Raw genomic sequence first — 9,464 nt, forward strand, 5'->3', positions numbered from 1 at the left:
GCATCTGAGAACACCAGTTCTGCTGACCATAGCATGTTGGTGTCAGCTGACAGGAATGGAGCAACTGGTTCCGTGTCAGAGGTCTCAGAAAAAGCCCCATGTCCTCTCAGTCCTCTCATACAATAATAATTGAGGCAGCACAGGGAGGTGTTCTGGTTTATTTTTAAGTGGAAGAGAGGAAGTCAGAATCCTTTAATGGCAACTATCACGCTGATTCAGCTGGGGTCAGGATTTAGAACAAGAAGGACAGAATAAGAAGACAAAAACACAGTTGGAGAAAACTTTGACTGAGAGAGTGAAGCATTAAGTCGTAATTTTGAGTCCTTTGCATATTTTTTGTAGTCAAAGGAAATTAAAAGACCTTGAACACCCAAGAAGGTGGAGGAGATGCTTGCAGAAACATTAAATTTATGCACTCTTGTATCAAGGCTTGTATGGGCAGCGTATAGGTCAGATGAGCTAGTAAGGCTTTTCCACCTCTAACTTTAGCTTTAGACATTTACATAATCACACCCAAAACTCTGAGGCAGCTATCACTAATCACAGCGTCAACAAAGTTTCCGTGACTAATCCTGAAAGGCCAGGATGGAAAAGTCCTATGAAGTCACCAATCCATCCCTTAGACAATGTCAGACTTAAGATATTGTTACAGGATGGAACATTTTCTATTTTAGGCATGGGTCTGGGTGCCAGATGAAAAAAGGCTCTGTTCCTGGTTTGCTTTTTATTTCCTGCATGAGTTTCTGCAAAGCCATTTGGACTTTCTGAACTCAAGTTCCACTGTCTGTATAGTCAGCACAACACTTACCTACCTGACTGCAGTGATCCAAATTTCAGCATAGGAATATATCCTAAGGCTTTTATATGGGAATTACTGCACACATGCACAAAATAATTTTTTACTTGTAGCACTGGTTTCTAAGGCTGTTGCAGGACAGGGAGGTGTCCGGGAGTGCAACTTTGCTAAATCTGCCTTTGTTGTAAATAGCTCTTCCCATCTACTTTGAAAAGATACGATTGAAAGTACCAATAACTTGAGAATTTCCCAAAAGCTTTCAAATAAAAATTTCTTGTTTTTCACCTGAGTGTTCTTTGCTTATTATTGCTTATATTGTTTTAATCATTACTTTTTTTTTTTTTCTAAATCACAGTAATCAGGTAATGAGAATTTTAAATTACCAGGGGAAAAAAATACATACCAGTTGTTGACAATATAACAAGTCAATTAATCTGACTGATGTTACATATCAATTTTACTATGAAATGAAACTATTTGCATCTCAAAGAAGCTGAAAGAACTGTGTTAGTTCAACATTAAGACCTTACTACCTATACCTACTGAAAAGGACCATGCAGAGTAGACAGAGTCAGATTTTTCTCAGATATGCACCAGGATAGAACGAAAGACAAGAAACTCAATGTGGAACAAAAGAAAGTCCAACTTCATGTGAAGAACATATATTTACCGTAACTGAATATTGAAGAGATTGTCCCCATATGTTGTGGAATCTCCATGCTTGAAGACAGTCAAAACCCAGCTGCACATGGCCCTGTGAAACCAGCTACCTGGCTCTGCTTTGAACAGAGGATTGCACTCAGTGTCCTCCAGAGGTCTCTTCCTATAGAAGTCATGTTGTATTGTCCAAGGCCACTCACCAGCAAAAAGAAAGCTTAGCATGAAAGTCTCTGGCCATCTTACAAGATTTGCAAAGTCTTTACATTCATTGATTTATATACAACTGAAGGAGTTCTTCCCCCAACAATCTTATTCAGTTCAATAAATCAAACTGTACAGAATTCTCCATGAAATATTGAGGCACTCAAAATCAGGCCAGAGTGTGTGTCAGTGAGAAAAGAAGTTCAATAAATAACATATATAGGTTTACAAAAAAGTTAGGCTTTATTTTTCAGAAAGGACCTTCATTAGTTGACATTATTAGATTTTATATTACACTAGCATCTGATGGAAGTCTAAGCAATTCTCTAAAAGACAAATAGTATCGCAACTTTCTATGCAATTACTAGAGATGCATATTTTATAGTATAGAAATGAATTTTAAAAAGAATTTTAATGAGGTGGCTACCTTTGTAATTTGATGTAGCAATTAGAATCCTTCATGATATGCTGTAGCTTTCTTTTGATGTAGTTCCATCTTCCACTCATGAGGGAAGGGGATTTTTTTTTTAATTAATTTTACTGATTCTTTTGCTGTAGAGTTCATTTATCAGTAGCATCATTAATCTTGTAGTTAGCAGTAGTGTTTTTGATCTTTTGTAACAACATTTGTCTTTAACTATACCACATGATGGGATACGGAATGACCTGATATATACAAGATCTTAGAGTAAGAAATAGTATGACATGCTTCTGTCTACTATCTCGAGTTTCAATGAGTTTACAGTTCAAACAACTTTAAAATCTCAATCTTCATTTCAGACTGTTTCCGTAGTATATAAATTGAATCTGAGTTTTGATTTTCCAGCAGTATTTTGGGAAATGTTATAGTCTCATGTGATTTCACTATGGGTATTCCATGTAGTTCTTGATCTCATATACTCTGAAATGCCATTTAGTATAATATTCTTCAAATGAAGATAATTATCAAGCAATCAGATTATATTGCCTAATTATTTTTGCTAGTACAACAGTTATCATATCAGTCACAGCGAAATCTGGCAAGACAGATATGATCTGAGGCTGATCTTTTACTTTTCACACTATCCCAAACTACAAAAAGGCTCCTAAGATAGCATTGCTTGTTCAGAGAAAACTAAAAGATTCCATTGGTTAGTCATATCTCTTTTTTTTTTAATAATTGAAAAAGGGCTTTAAAGACATGTATCCATGAGAGAACATACCATATCTAGAATTTCTAAATTAAGATGCACAATAAAGATGGGGGTAGAAGACGCAGAAAAAAAGGCCTCAAGTTTGCACTTAGAAGCCAGAGAGAGCTGGATATCACCCAGGCATTGCCACTCAGGCTTTGGATGTGTTTACAACACGCACCCAGTGCCAGGAACATCAAGCTTTAAGGCCGTCTGCACCTGGGTGCTGTGTGACAGTTCCACAGCATTGCTGAAAAACTGGAGAGGTGCTTCCAGGTTGTCACAAAGCAAATTCTGATTTTTCCAGTCTCTGCAGGGTTAAAGGATGTTATATAATGTCAGGAGTTGACACATTCACATGCTGGCTAAACTCATGCAAATTTCCAAATGTAATTTGCAATACAAATGCTTGCAGATTTCCATTCCTCCTAATCCCAATAGCACTGAAAGAAGCACATGCAAATATTTGAATTCTAATGTTTAATTTTCTCCCTTTTCATTGCAGTTCTGCACTATCTACTTCTAATTGGAGGAGGTAAAATGTTTTGAGTGTCTCTACCACTACTCAAAATCACCACATATAGCAAATACAAAACAAATTGCACAAATGGAACATTATTGTAATCATTGCTGAATCAATTTCCCTTTTCATTTGTAAAACACATTTAAGAAAAAGACAAAATGCTGTGAGAACCATGCATATAAAAGAGAGATTTGAATTAACAAAAACCTCAACAAACTCATAGAGAAGCCATGTTGGGCCAGATTAGTAGAGACTGGGAGTATCTGCTACGTGATGGGATTTCCCAGCAGCCTGCCTCAACTCAAGGTGAGCACAAGGTGTTTGTTAGAGAATGAAAGAACAAAGAAATTTTTCTGTGCTTTCAATCTGAGGATTTTCACAATCCTCAGTGAAAGAGGTTAATCTACCACACACCTCTGAGGAAGTAAAATATTGTCCATTAACTAGAAAAAAAGGAAAACAAAAGGAAAAAGAAAACGTCACCTCCTGTGATTTGTTTTAAGCTGAATATGGAGAGCAGAGTATAGCTGAAGGAGCTCATCCAGGACAACACATCTGGGCAGAGGAGGGAACAGGACAGAAGGATTTAGGTCAGACAGAACAGAAATGACAAGGCAGAAAGAACTTCGGGGACACGAAAAAACAACAGGGAATTTTTGACAGCAGGGGAAAGGAAGAATACAGCGCTATGCCCATGTGCTCAAGTATAGGAATGTACATGGCTCTGAAGATGAGAATATGTCTGAGAGGATCTTTTTTGTGGAGGAGGGATGAAATGTGGTAATGAGAGTTTCTCTGTGTAGGTGTCATGCAGTAGTAGAGTAGGCCTCTGTGGGAGTGAGTACGAGTGCTGGGAATGGGGAGCAAAGGAGGGAGGCTTGTGAAGAAGTGGTTCACACTCAAGAAGGCAAAATGTTATGAAAATAAAAGGATGCAGCAGAAGACAATCAGAATAGCACTGGGAGGAAATTAGGACTACAGAGTTGTATGCGGGGAAATTATCCATAGAAAGGCCGTTTGCTATCATAGCAAACACTAATACTAAAGAAATTAAATTGGAAGGCAAGTCATTGACCAAAGGTAGAAGCAGAAAACTAAGGTATTCCCACAGAGATGAAAAGGGTTGCTGGAATGAGAATAGATTTAAGAATGCATAAACAGGAGTAAGAATATTAAGAGCTAGCAGCAGTCTTCAGAAAATATTCCTCATGGGATTTACACAGGATTCTGCAAATGTGGGTCTCAATCTGCATGGGAAATGTCATATGCTATCTGGGTCACAAGCCATGTGCCTTTATCCCATTCATCTTTCATGTTTGCATTGAGTAAAAACAGTACGTAACACAAAATTCATCCTCTGCTCATAGTACTTACCATGAAATATCTGTGGTAGTTATACACTGAGTTTTGCAAGCAAGGGATCCTTCCTTCCCCAGCTAGGTATGGTTTGCATGCCTATTTAAGGAAGACAAAGTACTTCAAATATACATCATCTCATAAAGCCACATGAGGTGAATGGACAAAATTTTCAGGAAATTTTAAATTATTTTATCACTATCAGAAGCTATTATTTCTCTGTGACAATTTCTCTGTGATGAAGAGAATGGTTTCATTTGTACAAACTATGCCATGCCTGGTACCAAGCAGCTCCTAAGGCTGCCAAATTGCTCACCTGGAGAGCTCTTAGCACACAGCTTCCTCCTGCCAGCAGCACTGATGCCACACAAAACCCCCCAGCTTCTCTTGTACACAGACCCTGCTCTCCTCAGATCCCTTCTCAGCCTAGAGAAACTGCTGTTAAGTACAGCATACCATCAAGGCCATATGGATCCAGTGCCACTGCTGAAGGCTGGGGCACTCCAAGCAAAGGAACAGGTACTGGGATGCAGCCACCTTGATCTGGTGCACAGAGCACAGCAGAAGGGCAGAGTCAGCTCTTTCCAGCAGCTGCTTAGGAAGCACCTGATTAACAGCGTGAGTCTAAATAATTCAATAACTTCTGCCATCTGTTGGAAAGAGGTTTCACTTCTTCTCATTTTGTTCTTTTTTTAGGGGGATACCCAGCTTTACTCTGAAAAGCAGGGCTTATTTCTCTGTGTTTCAGAGCTGAGGACTTTAAAACTTCTATACATGGCATATGATATGTCATGAAGATTAGGCAATACCTCGAAATTATCTTTCTTTTAATGGCTTGTAATGAATGGGATGTGATTGCTCATTTCTCAGAAAACTACAGCATTCAGTTACTCTCTTCTCCTGAACTTTAGAGAGTGTCACCAGCACGATGTTGTCCCTTGCTCATTATTTCTAAATTGGTAATATTGGTGCAACAGTTCCAGATGCCCGGGATTAAAATGACATAATAAATTATTTTGCAACTTTGCTTCTAAGAGTCTCAGATTTGTCCATAGTGTTCTTTTTAGGCAAGGCTGCGCTACTCCTGCCAATAGCTTCTGGTATGGAAAAGACAATAGTGCTGTTACCAAAGCATTTTATGACTACTTTCTACCTGCTCCCATCAGACACTTCAGAAAGAGTTATGCATTTACATAATGTGAAATGTTGGTACAACTTCAACTGAAATCATTAAACTGTACAAATGTTTCTAGTATAGGCCAGAGCTATCCTGAGCCATCCATACCTCACAGGAGAGGCATTTTTTGTGATTTTGTGATTTTTGCAAATCACAAGCAAATGCAAACATTTTTAAATTTTTGATTAATTGAAGGCAGGATCTCAAGAATCAGGGGGAATTAGAAAAAGATTTTCCTGAGGATTAACATTAACAAGCATATGTGTAAAACACATTTGTAAAAACTTAGAAAAATCTTTATCAGTATTTTGAGGAAAGCAATTTTTTTCCTATGACTAGAATATAAATAAAATCCCTGTATTTTTTTTTATGTCTGATTGATTGTGAACTCCTGCCAGAAGCTAGATTTATTGAATTTGAGAAAAAATTCTGAAAATGCAAGGCCTACAGACATTAATGTTTCTTTAAGCATTTAAAGTATAGAGAAAGTCTGATCCTATGAGTTTTCAATATAAACATGAAAGCTTATAGTGAGTGTTACGCTATTATTTGAACTGTAGCATACCTTGCTGCCCTGTATATGTACTTGGACCCCTCCCTGATGCAGACACAAATAACAAGACAAGAAGTTTCCACTGAAGATACATGACAACTTAATCACTTTTGTTACTCGGAATATATGGTATGTTCTTGAAGCTATGATAGACTATGATAAATGATCTGCATTGGTACAGATAAGGGGCAAAGCAGATTACTGAAAAACACAAAAACAGATCATAATTGTGCCATGTAACATGGCACATGCCTCCAGAGCTGTACGAGTATCCCTTTCTCTAAAGAGCTTTCTCCTCAGCCACTTCATCTAAGTGTTACAGTAGGATTATGTGAGTATCATGCAACTGAAGACACGTTTGTATGTCTGGATGTAGTTTATCTGTCTTGTAAGGGCACTGAGCCTGAAATACTGCAACTTGCCTCTGAGCAGGGTTTACAAGCTCAGGTTGACAACTGACTTAGGCAACTTTCAGCACCGATCCAAGCAGCATCTGTCTGGGTAGTTATGCCCTGGGCTACAAGACATGAAACTCAAGTAGAACAATAGTGCCTCCATGGTTAAGAAACAGGTGCAATCCACTGCACCTGAAATCTCACTCTTGTCTAAGCTTGGTGAGTTGCCCTGCAGCAGGGACCATTTATATTATATACCTGGCCTGGAAACCTGGGCTTCCTCTCCCTCCTGCAGGTCACTCAGCAGGCTGCTCAGACTGCTTGGAGCAAAGAGATCTGAATCTGCTGTAGAGTTCTGCCTCACTTTGTGCTCATCCAACACACCATTTCAAAGTCATTAGATTTACCAGTCTGCACATAATATGGAAACACATTTATGATTGTCCTTGCTACAATAATTTGAATATGAGTCATATAATTCCATCTAAACTTTAGAAAAAGAAGAGCAACAGATAGCTTTCCTCTCCAGCACTCTGCAAATCCTACCTATGTACTGTCACCAGTCTGGCTAAGTTTACTTGTGAATGGTGGCTACACTGCTGGAACTTTGCTCCCAGAGCTGGAGCAGGGTTCATTGTGCAAGCACGTGAAGTCCTGGCAAGAGGACCAGGATATCTTCTTATCTTCTGTATTAGCTGCAAGCAAGGCAGGAGGCTGACCTCAAACAAGGCCTTACATGGCAAAGCCCTGACTTAGCAAAATACAGAAATAAATGTCTGCATCTAAGACTAGTCCATGTCATAAGGAGACCCATGTGTCTACAAAAAATACATTTCATATGCAAGGGACCTACATGGCATAACATATCTCCTGCTAGGATTGCAACATTGCAACACCATCTCTTTCAGATTTTCAGTAATTCTCAGTTGGACTTTTTATCTGAAGTGAAATGGGGTCACATTTTGTTTTGGTTCTTAATGTTATCAGAGCTAGATAAATTACATTTAGTCCCTCAAATGTGATCAGTGCTTTTAAAATCTATTTGATCCTAATCCTCTTCCTTAACTCCACTCTGCCCTGGATATCATCCTCTGACCTCTGTGTCACAGTGCTTTTAAAAAGTGCAACTGCTGAAATCATTGCACTGCAGACTGAAGCATGAATGCGTATCAGTTGTTCTCATTAGCCTGTAATGCTCAGAGGTCCTCTCTAAAGGGTAAGCTGCATCACCCACAAAGGCTGAATGGCTGAGACAAAAAATACAACTGCAAAATTGTATCATAAATCTATTTTAGGCCTAGGAGAGTGTTCCCTGGTTAGCTGTATGCTGGAGATACTGTAGGAAACACCAGAAACAGCTGGAGCTGCATTCAGCCTCATGAGGAACAGGGTCTTGGGGGGAGTGGAAAACAAAAGCAAAAGCAAAACCACATTATCGCATTGGTCTTTTTGTTAAATTCCATTTCTCTTTCTTTATACATGGAAGCTCTTTTCTCCAAATCCCATCTTATAGTATGGACTTTCAACTCATTTGTGCAAAACAAAAGAAAAGTTGTTTTTGACATACATCCTTGCAACTGAAGAGCCATTAAAAATTATGAGGCTGATGATGCAAGGTTAACTACTAGAGACCAGAGGGAAACGTCCATGCACTTATTAACAATAAGTCTCATTTCCACAGGCAGTCATGACAGAGCTCAGTTTCGCATGAAACCCCCATCACACAAAATTAAGTTAATCGAGAGCTCTTTGCTGCCTTATCATACATTATGAACAAAGGAAAGATAAAGACTGAGATGGTGAAAACAGAGACAAAGAAAACAGAGACAGTGATAGAGAAAAAAGTGTATTTCCTGTGGCCTGCCACTTGCCATCCATGCTAGTTCTTAAATTTAAGTATTTCACTCTCAGATCCAAACTGTCTGAACATCAGTATGTAAACGGAAGGTGTAGCACACTTTAAAGATCTTAGAAGCGAGAAAAGAGAGGAAAAAGCAAAGAAAGTGGTTCATAGAAAATGTTTGGCTACCTCTGAAGAGGAAAAATGAGCTGTCCTTACGCTGCTGAGCCATGCATACTACTGAAAACGTCTGTTTGCCTCCAGGTTGTCTGCACAGCTGAGCAAACAATTGCAAGGAGGCTCTGCCCATGCTCCAAGCTGGCAGATAACCACAAGAAGTAACAACCAGGAGAGGAGCAAGTTTCCTGCAGATTGGAGGAGTGGCTTTTAGAATGCTACAAGGAGCTGAGAAAAAAAAAAAAACAACAAAATAGGTTCCTGGTGAAAGAGTACAGATCCTCAAGTGCTGCAAAATGCACTTCTGGGTTTCATTAAGTAAACACAAGAAACACAAGCATTTACCAGAGATAAGATTATTTTTCTTCATCTACACAGTAATCTATGAAATTTTAACTCTGTCCTTAATAGAAGCTAAAAGATCACATATGCTCAATGATCACGTTAGCAATGTCGATTACACTGAATTTTCCACCAAACTACTGAACCATGGTGGCTGAAGAACTCTGGGGAAATACTTTTATGAGACAGTATTAGGGGAAAGACAAAGAGGAAGGGAAAAAATATTTCAACAGCATAGCTTTATAGATGGTTCCCACAGCAGCACACTTTAA

General features: G+C 38.8%; 1 long non-coding RNA gene across 6 annotated transcripts in view; it reads right to left on the reverse strand.

Annotated features, from left to right (window-relative positions):
• The window catches only part of LOC110390077, a 48,733-nt gene extending 39,741 nt beyond the window's left edge, over positions 1-8,992 (reverse strand). For all 6 annotated transcript variants that reach the window (XR_002433523.1, XR_002433519.1, XR_002433522.1 and 3 more), the window contains exons 1-2: positions 8,863-8,992; positions 4,727-4,807 (exon numbers count right to left, since the gene is read on the reverse strand). This is a non-coding gene — a long non-coding RNA (uncharacterized LOC110390077). The remainder of the gene's footprint in view (positions 1-4,726; positions 4,808-8,862) is intronic.

The sequence above is a fragment of the Numida meleagris genome, chromosome Z (genome assembly GCF_002078875.1).
Source record: "Numida meleagris isolate 19003 breed g44 Domestic line chromosome Z, NumMel1.0, whole genome shotgun sequence".
NCBI classification, from domain to species: domain Eukaryota; kingdom Metazoa; phylum Chordata; class Aves; order Galliformes; family Numididae; genus Numida; species Numida meleagris.